The following is a 17425-nucleotide window of genomic DNA, read 5'->3' as shown; positions in this document are numbered from 1 at the left end:
GGAGGAGAAGGTGGGTGATGGGTATTGAAGAGGGCATCTTTTGGGATGGGCACTGGGTGTTGTATGGAAACCAATTTGACAATAAATTTCATATATAAAATTTAAAAAAATGTAAACAAAGGTTTGGGTTTTTTGGGTTTTTTCCCTCTCTTTTCTCTGCCTGAAAAACCAAAGCTTACGTTTTGTCTTTTTCAGGTACTTGAGTACTTTGTTAAAACTTCTCAATGTTAAACGAGCTTAGCTTTGCTGACAACTGTAGAACCATACTTATTTGCCTTTGGAATCTTTTATTGCCACCTTGGTGAAAAAAATAATTTAAATAAATACTGATCTGCAATCCTATTTAGGATGCGCTTTATAACTGTCTGAGGTTTTTAACGGACTTCCAAGATTTAAATTGTAAATGAATTTTTTTTTTTTTTTTTTTTTTTTTTTTACAATTAGGCCTTTTTATTTGGGATGCTAAGTTACTTGGAAAGGCACTGTCCAATAATGGTAAACCTTAGGTTGTATTGCATGGGTAAATGCTGTAACTGTCAAATATATGTGCAATTCCTAAAGTTGTTGTTTTGACATTCTGATTATTGAAGTGTTATGCGCCACAGAAATAACTGAATTCCCTTGTCAATTGCATCATAATGAACTCTCATCAGATCTTTACCAATGTCCCTTTTGTCATTTGTCATTTAGAATTGTTCTTATTCTCTCACACAACATATTTCATCTTCAAGGAGATTCATAAAAAGGACTTTTAGGACAATTACAGGTATTTGACATCTTTAAGATTAATACTGAAATGGGTAAGAATTTCCAGAAGTAAAAAGCTGCATTCATACTGAACAAGAATTAGGAACATGAGACTAAATGAATTGAGGAAGATTATAGTTTTGTGACTCTTGTTGGAAATATTGCTGGTTCTCTAATGTTTCCTGTCCAGATTAAGGAAACTTTCTCTTAAGATATCTATGATATACAGAAATGTCATAAAGTATTGATTTGTAAACTGAAGCATTTATCTTTTCTCTCTACCTAAACCCTCTAAAATTCAAAAAGTCTCAGTGAGCATTCTTCTAGCAATCATACTCATTTGCATCAGTTCAATAAGAGTCTTGTCCTTATAACAGGACACCATTGGAAATACTGGTGATTTTACCAAGGCTTTGCCTGGAATGTCCTATTTGAGAGACATGCATAGACTTAGATATGACCGGATAGCTCTAAGGAACTAAGGTTGACTTTATGAAACATGGAGCCATAAAGCCCCTTGGAAATGTTGGCCTGATACCTTGCTTACTGGGTTCTCAGCAGTCTCACCAGCTGAGTAAAGAATGTACCGTCACTTCCTGGCAGGTGCAGGAACCTCAGGGTACGTTGGGGACCTCGTGAAGAGGGATTCGCCCAGTTCTACAGGTATTGCGGGCATGTCTGACAGCAAGTACTTGGCTTGGCTTCTGGCTTGGAGAGGCTACTAAAAATTCAATCTGGAGATTCCTTAGAAAAGTTTGCAGCAAAGCAAACTTTAAGAAATCCTTATGATTAGGGGCTCCTTGAGTGGCTCAGTTGGTTAAGCGTCTGACTTCAACTTAGGTCATGATCTCTCCGTTTCTGAATTCAAGCCCAGCGTCAGGCTCTGTGCTGACAGCTCAGAGCCTGGAGCCTGCTTGGGATTCTGTGTTTCCCTCTCTCTCTGCCCCTTGCCTGCTCACGCTCTCTGTCTCAAAGATAAATATTAAAAAAAAAATTTTAAAGGTCCTTATGATCAATCGCTATTCTTGCTGAGCTTATGTGAGTAATTAGGCCAAGTTTGCTAGAACCGGACTTGTTTTACAAATGAATTAGTCTGGATTCGGCTGTCTCCGAATATGAGGGTTTTTAGACAGAAAATCTATTTTCGATAATGCACTTTTATGGATGTTAAACTCTAGTTTTGAGGGGCGCCTGGGTGGCGCAGTCGGTTAAGCGTCCGACTTCAGCCAGGTCACTATCTCGCGGTCCGTGAGTTCGAGCCCCGCGTCAGGCTCTGGGCTGATGGCTCAGAGCCTGGAGCCTGTTTTCGATTCTGTGTCTCCCTCTCTCTCTGCCCCTCCCCCGTTCATGCTCTGTCTCTCTCTGTCCCAAAAATAAATAAAAAACGTTGAAAAAAAATTTAAACTCTAGTTTTGATTTAGTCTTTAGTTTGATTTAGTCTTTAGTTTTGATCTAGTCTTTAAATGTTTGTTGTTTGCCTAAACTGGACAACTTGAGGTAAACTTCAGAAAAATGGTCACAATAGTACAGACATGGACAATCTTCTTGCTTGTTATTCTGCGGTAATAATAACCCCAGGGGCATATGATTTAAACAACTGGAAAATGGTATGGATTACCCCAACAATTGTATATGAAATGACTTTTCTCACTGTAAGTCTATCAACAGATAAAGAATATAGTGCCTTATTAAATTATTCGCTTGCGGCCGGATTGAATCATGAGTCTCTAAATATGCAAACCATAGTCTCTAAACCTGATCTGACAGTTACTAGCAACCCATGCCATATAAACCCCAAAGCCTGCTTTATTTAAAGGATCGAAAGTCTAATACAACAGGGAATTTAACTCCAAAATTAAAGGGTCATATTATGTACTTCCACTGCTGTAAAGTTAGAGGGCACTCTTCATGGGCTCCTGCATCTAGATAAAACCTGTACCCCTTTACAGGAAATCAATGAGCGAACTAATGTGACCTCTAATTCTTGTGAACCTGTGGGAGAAATCAAACTTCTCTTATGATGGTTGTACCTTTCTTTTTCATTCTCCTTTCCCCAATTTCTACTAATAATTCCTTCTTACAATGGGCCACTCAAAAGGATCACCACAGATATTTGAGTTACACACTCAAATACAGAAAGACCAATCTGATTCCTGCTGCCCGTTCCCACTCCCATGTGAGGATGCTTCCAGCCTGACATCTAAAAATCTCACTGGCAGCACTTATTAATTGCCTGATTGCTTACTAAACAAAACATAATCTGTAGGATGGTTAACCACCACCTGTTACCCAGTTAAGGCCTTAAATGACTCTCACAATAACATTATATTACTAAATACTAAAATAACTCAAATGCATGAAACAGTTCTACAACATAGAATGACATTCGATGTTTTAACTGCCGCACAGGTGGAACTTATACTCTCATAAAAACAAAGTGCTGTGTATACATTCCAGAATACCACAAAACTATTTCTGGATTTCTAACTGACATGAATACTCAAACTGGCGCTTTAAACAATCCCTCTCTTTCCTGAATGATTGGTTAAACATCTAGACTGGAGGTTTTTTGTCAGCTACCAAAGGACTTTTATTTGGGCTAACCTTTCTAGTTATTCTAATTATGTTTTGCTGTTTTCTCCCATGTCTGTCTGCCTCGTGCCGAGACTCCATCACTGCAATAACTTCAAGCCAACAGATGATCCTTTCTACTCCAGGAGCTTCGTGTACATTGTCAGTGTTGGATTCAGCTGCTTCTGCCTTTCATGACTCCCCTATACCTTCCCGACCGACCAATGTTGATCCGTAGGCGGGGACATCTCTATGCCCCTACTCAGCAGGAGGAAGCCACGGAAAACGAGACCTCTACCGTCAGCAACCTTAAAGATGTAAGGGTCAAAATTGTTCAGGAGGGATATGATGAGGGAGCATAATGCAAGCTGAGGGCAAAGTACAAGCTAACACCAGCCCCTCCCACCTAGGTGGAATACGTGTGATATTCCTCACACACACTCCCAGCTACCCAAGAACAGAGTAAAGGGGTTTAAGTGCTTGCTGTAGTGATGTGGGAAAATAAAGCACATGAAAACTTAAATTCCCTTACTGCCTACAGCCCTTTGACTAGTCCTTGAAACAGGCAGAGTGACCTCCCTCTAGGAGCTCAGCTGCCTCAAGGATGACACTTTGCTAGGGTCAAAAGGGAAACCTGGCTTAACATTATCCTGACCCACCCTGATCCTGTAAATCTACTTTAACATATAAAAATTCCTTTGGAAATGTCCTTTATCTCAACTCCCCCAAGATATATGCTGGCAATCATACTCCAAGCTTATGGCCCCCGATATACATCTGAAGGGTCTCATGACTGAGGTTTTACTAAATGGTAATAAATGGCATTTTCCTAACAACAGCTAGCCCCTCAAGGTCCTGGAAACGTTGCTTCCAAAATACCTTAGAGACTTAGTGTATCCCTAATTCCCTCCCAACCTGTAGGACTATAATCAGTTACTTGTCACAATCCCAGTGCAGCTCTTTCTGCCCATGGGTCCTGTCCCTGTGCTTTAATAAAATTACCTTTTTGCACCCAAGACATCTTCAAGAATTCTTCCTTGGCTGTTGGCTCCAAACCCCACCATCACCCAAAACATCATCACCTGACACTTTTAGGAAAGAGAACACTGAGCATCTCTTGTAATAACTAACAGCAATATGGGTATTCAAGTAAAATCAGTGGGCTTTAAAGAAAAAGAACAATCTTTTTAAAAAAATATTTATTTTTGAGAGAGAGAGGAAGGGAGAGGGAGGAAGCATGAGTGGGGGAGGGGCAGAGAGAGAGGGAGACACTGAGACACAGAGAGGGAGCAGGCTTCAGGCTCTGAGCTGACAGCAGCAAGCCCGATGCGGAGCTCGAACCCACAAACCGTGAGATCATGACCTGAGCCAAAGTCAGACACTCAACCAACTGAGACACCAAGGTGCCCCTAAAGAAACAGAAAAATCTTTGGGTGTCTGGAATACAAGAGCAAGTGACATGTACAGAAACAACATTGAGAATTTCATCAACCATTGTGAGAGAAACACTAGGGCAACATATTGAAGATACTCAAGGAAAGAACTGATGAGTCATGAATTTCATACCAGCCTAGTTGACTTCTTAGTATCAAAGACCCTGACATCCAAGTCATCAGGAAAGACCTAGGTTAACATTGTTCCCAAGATCAGTGAGATGAACAGACTTGAGTACAGGAAATCCCTATAAAGACATTGACATCAGAACAGAGGCAAGTACCAAATTTGCAATTACTTTGTTTAATTAACCTGAATGAGGATTATCTGAGAGAGGGAGTGACCTTGGTGATGCCCTGAGTCACTATGGTGGCTGTCTTTTATGGATTCAGTAAATTCTAACTTCCTTTAGGGTATTTTTCTATCATTTTTAGTGATTTTATAGAAAAATATTTTAAAAGCGAGTAGTAGTACATAAATAGTATTTAGTATAAAGCCTTCCATAGGAAATACAGATCATACATCTAACACTAATGTATACTAATGTATAATATATACTTCACATATACAATAAAACCCTAAATGTACTACATTAGGTGCCCAGGGAGACAAAAGGCAGTGAGGCCATTCTTGGTGTCTGTTGGGAATGAGCCTGTCAGCCCTGTGTGAGCTCCACCCCCACCCCCCAGGAGGCCCAGGCTGAGCACCCCAGGGCCCCTCCCTCACAGGTGTCAGACCAGAATCTGCATCGGAAACAGGTGCTGGAATGACTGGGGAGGCACAGAGACAGATGGAGGAGGGCTCCCCTGGGTGGGTGTCTGGGATCCAGAGGGCGCCACATCTCTGGAAAGTGACTCTGTGCCCTGGCATCCCCAGGAGTCAGATCTGCTGGGCACTAGGACCTTTTGCTGCTCTCAGCTGACTGTGTTGTCTGTCAGCTGAGAATGTCTAGGAATGTCCTCCAGGAGTGATCTCTCCTGGGCATTCGGCCAGGCCGACTTAAGTAACTGGACCCTGGATGGTGAACTGCCACCCAGGAAAGGGGAGCCTCTAGACTCAGGATGAAAAGGCCAGTCACACCCCTGGGCTCCCTGAGCAGCAGCAGGTCTGAGGACACAAGGTCGGGGGTGGGAAGCCCGCCCCTGTCCCACACACAATAGGACCCAGCGTGGGACGTGCACAAAGTGGACAGGTAGTTCCCTGGAGCTCCTCCTTTTTCTCCCACTAATCCTTTTCTTTCTAAGACCCCAGCCTAACCTGCCTGTGCTTTTTAAAGTTTAGTGAAAAAAAAAAAAGCATTATGCTGTGGTAATGAAAACATGGTTTTTATCTCGAATATATTCCAACACGAAAGCTTGCAAGTGACGTGACCTTTTATTTTATTTTATTTTTTTAGCATTGGCAATTTTGTTGATTGAAATTTTATAATTTTTTTTTTTAATTTGTAGATTTTGGTTTTGGGGTTTAGTTCTTGTTTTTTATTAATTTTCTGTTTTATATTTTTCATCTTGTTTACTTCTTTTTTAAATTTTATTTAAATTCAAGTTAGTTAACATATAGTGTAATAATATTTCCACGAATAGAATTTAGTCATTCATCACTCCATACAACACCCAGTGCTCATCCCAACAAGTGCCCTCCTTAATGACCATCACCCATTTAGCCCATCCACCCACCCAATACTCCACCACCAACTTTCAGTTTATTCTCTGTATTTAAGAGTCTCTTATGGTTTATCTCCCTCTCTGTTTCTATCTTATTTTTCCTTCTCTTCCTCTATGTTCATCTGTTTTGTTCCTTAAATTCCACAGACGAGTGAAATCATATGATATTTATCTTTCTCTGACTGACTTATTTCACTTAGCATAATACATTCTAGTTCCATCCACATTGATGCAAATGGCAAGATTTCATTCTTTTTGATTGCCCAGTAATACTCCATTGTATATATACACCACATCTTATTTATCCATTCATCCATCAATGGACATTTGGGCTCTTTCCATACTTTCCATACTACATTCAAAATGTAGGACCAAGTGCTGGCAAACATGTGGAGACACTTGATCACTCGCACACCGATGGCGGAGACGTAAAATGGAATGGCTGCTCTGAAAAACAGGGTGGCAGTTTAAAACAACAACAGCAAAAAACAACAAAACAAACAAAAACCATGCAAATTGCATAACCCTGCGACTATCCCAGATGAATGGAAGAGATTGTGCAGCAAAGGGTTGACTCAGCAAGTCTGGGATGTTCAGAAAGGAAATTGCACATTCCAGAGAAAGGCCTGACCTTGCCTGTCTCCTTGCCCATCTAAGCCCTTGGAAGGTCCTGCCTGGACCTTTGTTTAGCTGGGGCCTTGGGTCATCTAGGCCCACAATGTGACTTCTGGTGGGGGGCCTTGGGCCATGTGGTATCAGGATGACCTCCAGGAGGTCAGCGTCTTGGAATTTTGTGAGAGTCCTGCGAGTCCTTCTAGGGAGTGAGACATCCAGCCTGACGGTGGTCTGGAGGACCCCCATCCCAGGCCCGACACCACTTACGTTCCCACAAGTTCCTGGACATGAATGATCTCAACAGCTCTGTACCTCACAGCCCCAAACTGGAAACAACATGGATGTCCTTCAAGGGGTGAATACTTGAGGGAGGGTAGGAGGGTATAGGGCAGGTAGTGGCAAAAATGTAGGGAAGCGTTTGGAGACACATGAGAGGAAGAATGGACAGGAGGGAGCCATGCATTCTCTATAACGTGGGAGAGACTGAATGAGGAAAGGCTTCTGGAAGTTGGAACAGGGTCACTAAGTGAACAGTGCTACCATCCATTCTGATGGGAAGTCTGGAGAATGGCCAAGGTGAAGGAGACCCAAGTTTGTGTGTCATTTTTTAATGTAATGTCCAGGAGGCATCCACATCAGAAAATCAACCAGGCAGTTTATGTATGATTATGGGTGGAGATAAATCGGGTTTATAAGCACTGAGGTGAGAGTGCCTTAGAAATGGACTAGATCACACAGAGATTATTTAAAATGATGAAAATGTAGAGAGAAAAGACTAGTGCCCAGACTTGTACCATGATGCATGTCAAATTTAAAAATCTAGGCAGGAGAGCCTATGCAGGCAAACAGCACTGTGAGAAACATCCAGAAAGTTAGGAATAAAAGGAGAGGATCCTAGAGTCAGGAGCCAGAAATGAGAGTGTCCTCAGACACAAAGATGAGCCCCACCTGCCTCTCTGTCCGCGTCACCACAAGCCCAGTCACGCAGTGGCATCCCAACTTCTGAGCCCTACTGCTCCCTCCAGGCCTGGAGCCAACCAGAGTGGACAGGACCCCAACACCCTACGTCTTCGGCCGCTTCCCACACCTCAAGCCCCTGGCAATTCAGTCGGCAGCCCAGACCATCCAAGCCCCAGGGCGGGTGGCCCCCACCTGTGGCAGCACAGCCCCCACCTGGAGACTCGGGCCACCTTCTGGGGGAAGGGCATGCCCTCCTGCAGCAGGGACGAGCGAAAGGGACAGTGTCTCTTTGCTCCTGGACCCTATCTTACAAACTTTGTGTGCCCCCCACTCTGGAGAAACAATATGACCAATGCCTTCCCTGTCCTGTGCATTCCCCCTGCTCTCACAGGGTAGCCTGAGCATTCAGCAGGTCCCAGGTCTCCAGAAGGCAGGGGACAGACACACAAACACACACACTCCCCAGGCTCCAAGTGTTCCTCCTCCTGGGGCCCAGCAGTGCTGGTGGCAGAAAATGTTCGGGAGACCATCGCTGCCACTTCCTGGCCCCTTGAATTGACAACCCCAGCTGATTCCAATCTGGTTGAGTTGTTTCTGTTAGTTCGATGTTACTGCTTCCTGTGGGAAGGGAGCTCGAAACTTCCTAGTCTGTCATTGTGCTGTGACCAGGAGCCTACATTTTCTTCTGTGGTCTCCATTCCTTCTCCTCATCCAACAGTCATAATCAAGAAAACAGTGCTCGGCGTGTATTTGCATTGAGTTTTGAACAAGGTTAATAACACAGAGGGACAAGTTTTGGAGGGAATTTTATTCATCTTTTTTTTTTTGAAGCTCTCACAATGTTCAAGTACAATCTATAAAAACTTGAGTATGTTCAAGAATGTTCACATAGTGAGTGGGTCCTCACTGCTCCGTCTGGCCTAAACTTTTTTCTCCCACCTCAGGGCTGCACAGTCTCCACCCACCTTCTGTGACACTGGCCTCACCCGATGGAACAACTGCCTGCCCTCTCGTCCAGACACTTCTGCTCTCACTCATGTCTATTGCTGTGTCCACCACGGACCTAAGCCCACCGCAGTCAGGAACATGGTAAACGAGGAATCATTTCTCTACTGAGCCCATGGGCTCAAAAAAAAGAACACAGCTCTCGTTCTTCGGTGAAGACACAGGCTTCATGGAGCATTTACTTGGGTAGCGCTCCATAAATTCTCCATGCCATTCAAGCATGTCTCTATATACCTTTTGAAACGTGTTTTTAACCCAACAAGGGATTTTACCACACGGACTTCTTCAGTTGCTTTGTTCCCCTAGCAAGGCTTTTCGGACTTCCTTCAGAGTCCCTACATTTGGGACATTGTCCTTGGGTCCTTGACTTCCCAACTGAATTCTCTCTTCTACGTTCCTTCATTCCCATGGTTTGGACAATGGTGAGATAGAGCTAGATCTTGGGTCTCCTAGGCTGGTGTATCTGCAGGAAACCCTCTAAGACATGAAGTCACAGAGCTGACACAGGGGATCGGTGGCACTTCGGAGAGGCTGGCCCCCTGAGCCCACTCACCCAGGGCGTCATCACCACAGCAGCCAGACCTGCCCGTGCCCTCGCAGACAGGACGGGCCTGCGTCCCCGCTCGCCTCACCCTGCAGGGTCGCACCCTGCGTTCTCCTCAAACGCTGCGTTTCCTGTCTCATCCCCATCCTTCCCCTGCCCCAGCTGGTCCCCGCCGCCCCTGCTGCAGGACCACAGGACTCTTGGCCGCCTCACTGGCCCCACCCTACTGCCCTTCAGGGCCACCAGCCCCTTCTGCCATGCGCGACTAGCTCCCGGTCCGGGGGTCTCCAGACCGCGGCCACTCCCTCCAGCCCCTTCAGTGGCCCCACGTTGTGGGTGGACTCCTCTCCGCTGCTTGCAACAATATTCGTATAATTTGTGTGTTGCTAGACATCACCTATCTCATCTGTTTCCAAGTTCACTATCATGGAGTTATGTCTGTGAAAATCTCACATAATAAAAACAGGCCTGTAACTTATTTTGGCTCCCTGTCCCCGTACCCTACTTTACGCCTTTTATCCTTGGACCTCCTTAATGGGGTTTCTCTGCCATCACGAGAGAAACCTGAAGGGCGTGAACACCAACAATCCTTAAATCCGTCAGAGAACTGAGACCACAGGGTGAGCATCACCGCAATAAGCGGGGAGACGGGTGAACGCGGAGGCTCACGGCTTCACGGAGCAGAGGCCGCTGGTGGAGCGGGATCTGGGCAGCAGCACTCACACGGTGGCTGATGACTGTGTGCAGGCTCCGTGTCCGTGTCCGCAAGACGGACAGGTTAAACCCCAGGGGGACGCAGCCGTTCGGGACTTCCACACTCATGAGCTCGCCTCCAGGAGCTCCCCCGCATTCAGAGTGCAAAGCAAAATCCTCAGTACATCTGGCAGCGGGAGAAGGAAACCACCATTCTGAACACACCCAGGGCGCCCTTGGTCTCCTTAAGGAAGCCTTCCCTGGGGGGACACGGTTCTCCCAGAGCAACCACCTTGCCTCTGCCATCCACAGCCGGCCTGGGGGAAAGGAGATGCCCAAATCCAGTCCCCTCCAGCTTTCCCTGTGCAGGAAGGAACCCAGCTCCCTCTAGCATTCTCTCACCTGATGGGGAAAGAAGTCTGAGAAGCACGGGTAGGTGTCAAATCCCAGGGACACAGGCTCGTGTCACGAGGGATAACACAGGAGATCTGACTGCGACACTTGGCCTGAACGAAACGGACATTTACAGACTAACCACCTCACTGTTGTAGCAAACATACTTTTTCCTAGAAACATGGAACATTCACCCAGATATTCTGGGCCATGACACAGGCCCAATAATCATCAGGATAACGAACTATTAGAAAGTATGTTCTCTGACACATTGGGAATAAAGTAGAAATCGACAACACTAAGACGTCCAGAGAATCCCTAAATGTTTGCACAACAATGGTAGATTTCTTGAAGGCTCACGGTTTAGAGAGGAAATTACATGGAACACGTAAAACAGAACAGACTGATAATCAAAATACAACATGGAATTTGGTGGTGAGATGCCACTAGGGCAGTGCCCGTCGCTTCAAATGCTTCTGTTAGCAGAGGGCAAGGGTTGAGAATCACTTGTTTAAGTTCCGTTTTGAGGAGCTAGAAAACCCACCAACAACTCAGACCCACGGAGGGGAAAAGAAGGACAAAGGGCACATCAATTACACAGGAAAAAGATAAGCCACAGAGAAAATAAAAAAGTCAACAACTTGTGTGTGAAACGATAAAATCGATAAGGCCCCAGCACCACCGAGGGGAAAAAACAAAGGCTGGAGTTGTGAACACCCTGTGGAGTGTCCGTGTATCCACGCACTATTCTGGGAGAACTCTCCAGATGTGAAGAGAACTTCCTGCTTCCATAATCCCTCTTGAGAAGACGACGCCAGTTGGATAAGGGATTTTGAGGAAGCGATCTCTTTACCTGTGTGCTTTCGTGGTCACTTTCAAGAGAAAACAGTGTGGGGGCAATCTCGTCAGTGCCGCACTCTCGTTCCGATCTGCCTACACAAGGAGGGAAGCATAGTGCTGAGGGGAGGCGGAAGCCCACTGGCCTCCACTGGCCTCTTAGTCCACTTGGATGGGATCGATGATGGCCAAGTTCTTAAGGGGCTCCTGCCGTTGGGTCTCTGCCTCAATCTTGGTTTGCGTGCTGTGTACTCTTCTTGTCCTCCCTGCTCTGCCAGTTTATCCTGAAGTCTCCACCAGCCCACACGTTCCAGTTAGCCCGGTAAGCCAATGTGTGCGTCTGTTCCCTTCAGCAAGGGCAGAGCAGAATGTTCCCATTCCCTGAGTAGGAACAGGATGCATCCTACAGTCTAGCTGTCCAGAAACGAAACGGTGTTCTTGATATCTCTCTACCCTTTGTCCCCTGTTCTCAGTTGGCCTGCACTCCAAATTGGAGAAAGGCTGGGTGCTGACCACACGCAGCCAGATGTGGGTAATCTTCAGGGAATTCGCACTGGGACACAGGGACTCTAATTTGTCTCTCGCCAGCCCCTGGACCTGAAGTGTCAATCAAGGCAGATGACACAGTCCCAGATGAATCAACTAGCTTTCAAGTGTAAGCTAACCCCAAACCAGCAGAAGATGGAAAACAAGAAAGATTAGGGCAGAAATGAACACTTTCGAAATACAAAAGGAAAACGGCAGCACCGATCAATGAAACCAGCAGCTGTTTCTTTGAAAGCGTTGACCAAACTGATAACCCCCTAGCCAGGTGGATCAAAAGGAAAAAGGAAAGGACCCGAATAAATGTAATCAAGGATGGATGAGGAGAGATCCCCACCAACACTGCAGAAATACAAGCAATAATAAGAGAATATTGTAGGAGGCCGGACCCCGGTGCCAGGCTGAGACCGGGTTGAGCAACGGCTCCCTGTTGACTCAGCCAACCCGGTGGTTCCCCCTCCCATTCCCCCACTTGCAAAGGCATACGAAAGCCTCGCCAAGGCCGAGAAATCTAATTCCTGAAGCCTGCGGTCTGTGGGTGTTGGCAGTAATGTTACCCCCCTTTCTACCCCGGGTCAAATAGAAACAAACATGGGAACTGTGTTTTGCTAGCAATCTACCAACAGGACCTTGCTGTGACCCGTTTAGAAAGTTCACAACGTACACAGAACTAAATGTTTTGGTTGGCAGCGATCATGCGGAACCTGTTTATTCTTAGAATGACCTGACCCCTAAGAGTCTTGATATAAAAGATTGTGTACAGCAACAATAAAGCCGTCACTTGGGCCATCAGCCCAGGGGACCCTCCTGTTCCCAAACTGGCTTCTCTCCTTTTCTTTCTTACATTCCCCTACCCTCAGGACCCTGATCTCGGTGTTTGTTGCGCCGGTGGCAGCAAGTGGCGCCCGAACAGGTGTAAGGGTTAAATTGTAGTGTAGGGCTAATGCTTAGCTTGAAAAATAACAGCTTTGTGTTGACACTGAAGGTTAAGAGATAACAGCCTTGCTTTGCTCTGGTAAACTACGCCTCATACCCTTGTAAATTAGGCTTCACCAATTAAGGAGACAAAAGTTCAAAGAAAAGAGCGTCAGAGGCAGGGTCAAGGAGATCCACTGGTTGCAACTTAGAGGCAGAAAGTCTAAAGTAAACACCTCATTAGGCAACTGTTTCTAACTCATCTGGAACCTGTTTCTTTGTTCTGTTCCCAGGTGATGATAAAACGATGTGATCGGTTATAAAAACTCTGTACCCCGGCTGTTCGGGGCCGCACTCTTGTCAAGAGTGTTGGTCCCGATCGGTTGGCCTTGCCTCTCATTGTAATAAACTTTGTTGTGACTGTCACTGGTGCCTGTAGCATTCTGTTTCAGGAGTCGTGAATGCAATACAGGGACCTGAGACAACAAGGAGGAAAGCGAAAGCAGATCGCATGGCGTCTAATTCAGGTAGGGGAACTGTGCCAGCAGCACAGACGACGGGAGTAAAACTATGGGACAGAAACAGTGTACGGAACAGGGATATTTTGTAACTGCCTTGCAGGCTCTTATGAAGGAGAAGGGAATTAAGGTTTCTCAGTCAGCTCTTAGGGAATTTTTTGACATAGGGCACGATTATTGCCCATGGTTTCCAGACGGGGGTACAGTTGATTTAAAGGTTTGGCAGCGAGTTGGTCAGGAACTTAAAAGTCAAATGAAGATTCATGGGGCTGCCGTTCCAAGGACCTTATGGCCTACTTGGACCTGTATTAAAGAGGTCCTTGATCCTGGAGGTTGCTGCAGGATTTGAGAGCAATTAATGCTGCCCTGAAGCCCATGGGGGCTTTGCAACCCGGCCTCCCTTCCCCATCGGCCATTCCTTTGCAATATCAGTTACTAGTTTTGGACTTAGAAGATTGTTTCTTTTACCATTCCGTTGGCCCCTGGCGACGGAGAACATTTTGCATTCTCCCTGCCTTCCACTAACTTACAGGAACCTGCTAAGCGGTATCAGTGGAAGGTCTTACCGCAAGGCGTGGCTAACAGTCCAACTTTATGTCAAGAGTTTGTGGCCAGAGCAATGACCCCTTTTAGACAGAGCTTCCCCCATGTATATTGCATCCATTATATGGACGACTTACTTTTGGCTGCTGAAACTGAGGAATTATTACAGGAAGCTTTTATTTCTCTTCAAAGATGCCTTAAAGCATATAATTTGATTGTTGCCCCTGAGAAAGTTCAAAAGGAAGCCCCCTTTGAATACCTAGGGTATCTCATCTCCAAATCAACTGTTCGACCTCAGAAAGGATCAGTTAGAACCAGACATTTGACTACTGTAAATGATTTTCAGAAATTATTAGGAGATATAAACTGGATTAGAAATACACTAGGGGTCACCACAGAACAATTACTGCCTTTGTTTAATATTCTAAAAGGAGATAGTTCTCCAGCGTCCCCGCAAAGTGTCACTCAAGAAGCTAAAGAAGCTATAAGACATATAGAACAGACCATTCAGCAGGCCCAAGTCACTAGAATTGACCCTTCTCAGCCTTTGTAGCTAATAATATTAAAACCTCAGGTCATCCCCTTTGCAATTCTGTGGCAATCTCATGGCCCACTTGAATGGCTACAGTTAGCCTAACACTCCCTGCATGCCATTAATCCTTTGCTGTCTATGGTTTGTCTTCTCATCATTAGAGGAAGATCCCGAGCTGCTCAGCTCTTTGGACACGATCCAGAATTTATTGCATGTGCCTTTCTGACACAGAAGGTGGTGGACGTGCTTTTGCCCAGTCCATCGAATGGCAACTTGCCTTGGCTAATTTTACAGGTCAAATTAAATTTCATTTACCTTCTGATTCTTTAATACAAGGTTTCAGTCTTATAGATATTTTGCCCTATAATCCTATTGTTTGTCAGCCGATTGAAGACGCTGCCTCCATTTTTGTAGATGCTAGTAAAGAGGGTAAAATTGCAGTGTATTATGTCACTTCCCAACATAAAAATTTGATCATTTTGAATTATACGACTAAATCTGTCCAAAGGGCCGAGCTTTATGCTGTACAGGTAGCCATAAAAACTTACCCGGAAGGTATAAATATCTATTCTGACAGTCAATACGTTGTCAAAGCCGTGTTGCAACTTCCCACGGCCTTTATACTGACAGCGGATGAGGAACTTTATCATCTATTTCATGCTACACAAAAACTTCTTAATTTACGGCACAGTCCAATTTATATTTCCCACATTCGAGCTCACACCGATCTACCTGGTCCCCTAGTTGCTGGGAATCGGATAGCCGAGGCAGCAACCCATTTATTGCGAGTTCTGCCCATATCCACTCCTTTGGAAACAGCCAAAAGGAGTCATGATAATTTTCACCAGAATGCGGCAGCCCTTCGACAAGAATTCAAAATATCTCGTGAGGCGGCCAGACAAATTGTTAAGCAATGCGGCATCTGTCCGCAATTCTTCCCACAGCCGGTCTATGCCATTAATCCCCGAGGTCTTCGGCCCAATGATTTGTGGCAAATGGACGTCACCCAATATTTACCTTTTGGGAAATTGCAATATATACATGTGTCTGTAGATACTTGCTCAGGCTATATACATGCTTCAGCCCACTCAGGAGAAGCATTTGTTGATGTTCAAAATCACCTATTTTCTGCCTTTGCAGCAATGGGCAAACCTCATAAAATAAAAACTGACAATGGTAGTGCTTATACTTGTAAATCTTGTGCAGAATTTTGCCACCGACTCCGAATTGAGCATACAACTGGCATCGCTTATGATTCCACAGGACAAGCTATTGTTGAACGCGCTCACCTGACACTAAAACAGTATCTGCAAAAACTTAAAGACGGGGAGATATTAAAGGGAAAGACAAAGTATTCCCCACATGTACATCTCGCTCCGTTGCCGCTTATTGGCAAAAGAGAGAATTATTAGGAGAATGGATGTTTTTTGGACCACGTGATCCCCCTGAAAATCTTCCTGTATGTCCCTCAATTGGTCAAGGCCTTACTGGGGACTCACCTTGGGGTAAATGTGCCCAATCCTCTTCATTAAGGATGACTCCTAAAGGCATAAACTATATCATTACAGATTATTCCCGAGAGGCCTGGCATTCATTCCTTCAAGAAACACCTATGGCTATTTTGGAAGTGCAAAGGGAAACAAGGAGACCTTCAGTGGCTCCTTTAAGAGATATGGGCCCACCTCCTAACGAGGTGCAGGAACACCACCAGGTTATCCCACAAACCATTTTGCAATCCCCTGAAGGAAGAATTCATTCTGATCTTTGGAAGTTATATGCTGCCTTTGATAAAATGTATACTGATGACAGCTTTAGTTTTCCAGATTATTATCTTTCTCCAGTCCTACAATTGCGTGCCTGTGTTCCTCCTCCCTACTATTTGATTGTTGGAGATGGAGCCATTACTCCAGTGAAAGAAGATGGTCATCAGTTATACCGGCTGACTTGTCCTGCTTGTGTTTTGACCACTTGTCTACTAGTAGAGGGGCCCTCTAGAAGTGAAATGAAGGTTTATCTGGTCTTACAACCTCCCTATTGGATGTTGCCAGTAAATGTTACAGGACCTTGGTATCCTAATTATGGGATTCAATTGGCCTTAGAAATCAGTAAACGGCTGCACAGGACCAGACGGTTTCTTGGACTCTTGATTGCTGGACTCATAGCAACAGTGACTGTAATTGCCTCTGCAACTGTATCTGTGATATCCTTACATGAAAGTGCCCAAACGGCATCCCATGTAAATGAATTGGCTCATAATATATCCAAGGTGCTTGCCACTCAAGAGTGAATAGACCGTAAACTGGAAGCCCAGTTGCAGGCACTACAAGAAGCATTGATGTATCTTGGTGATCAGTTTGCTGTTTTGCGTACCAGACTTTCTTTAATTTGTCATGATGCATATAAACATATCTGTGTTACCCCGTTAGAGTATACCAATATGACACGGGGACAAGTGCGTCGTCATTTACAAGGGGTTTGGCAAGACGCTATCACTAGCTTAGACCTCTTACAGCTACAAGAAGAGATAAATGCTATTGCAAGTAACTCACTCAGTTTCCCTGACCCTGGAGATCTCGCTGGAACCATACTGCACCAACTTAATGGGTTTAATCCATTTAATATTCTTCAGCATTCCTTTTGGATCTTTATTGAAATTGTTTCCGTAATATCTGTTATACTTATGTTACTGTGTTGATTCTGGAGATGGGGTCTCACTGCCTTTACCACATACCAAGCCAGGATGCACATGTTGCAATTACAAACAATAGGGGGAAATGTAGGAGGCCGGACCCCGGAGCCAGGCTGAGACCGGGTTGAGCAACGGCTCCCTGTTGACTCAGCCAACCCGGTGGTTCCCCTTCCCATTCCCCCACTTGCAAAGGCATACGAAAGCCTCGCCAAGGCTGAGAAA

General features: G+C 45.1%; 2 long non-coding RNA genes across 2 annotated transcripts; both read left to right on the top strand.

The window, feature by feature from the left end:
• The first annotated feature begins 1666 nt into the window (after positions 1–1666).
• Positions 1667–10018, top strand: LOC123381977. Its single transcript, XR_006589667.1, has 2 exons — positions 1667–3635; positions 8936–10018. It is a non-coding gene; the product is annotated as an uncharacterized LOC123381977 (long non-coding RNA).
• Positions 10019–13255: 3237 nt separating this feature from the next.
• On the top strand, positions 13256–16931 carry LOC111557797. Its single transcript, XR_002738119.2, has 2 exons — positions 13256–13448; positions 16083–16931. It is a non-coding gene; the product is annotated as an uncharacterized LOC111557797 (long non-coding RNA).
• Positions 16932–17425: the final 494 nt, after the last annotated feature.

Source organism: Felis catus, chromosome E1, assembly GCF_018350175.1.
Source record: "Felis catus isolate Fca126 chromosome E1, F.catus_Fca126_mat1.0, whole genome shotgun sequence".
In the NCBI taxonomy this organism is placed as follows: domain Eukaryota; kingdom Metazoa; phylum Chordata; class Mammalia; order Carnivora; family Felidae; genus Felis; species Felis catus.
This window is presented reverse-complemented; position numbering and strand designations above follow the sequence as displayed.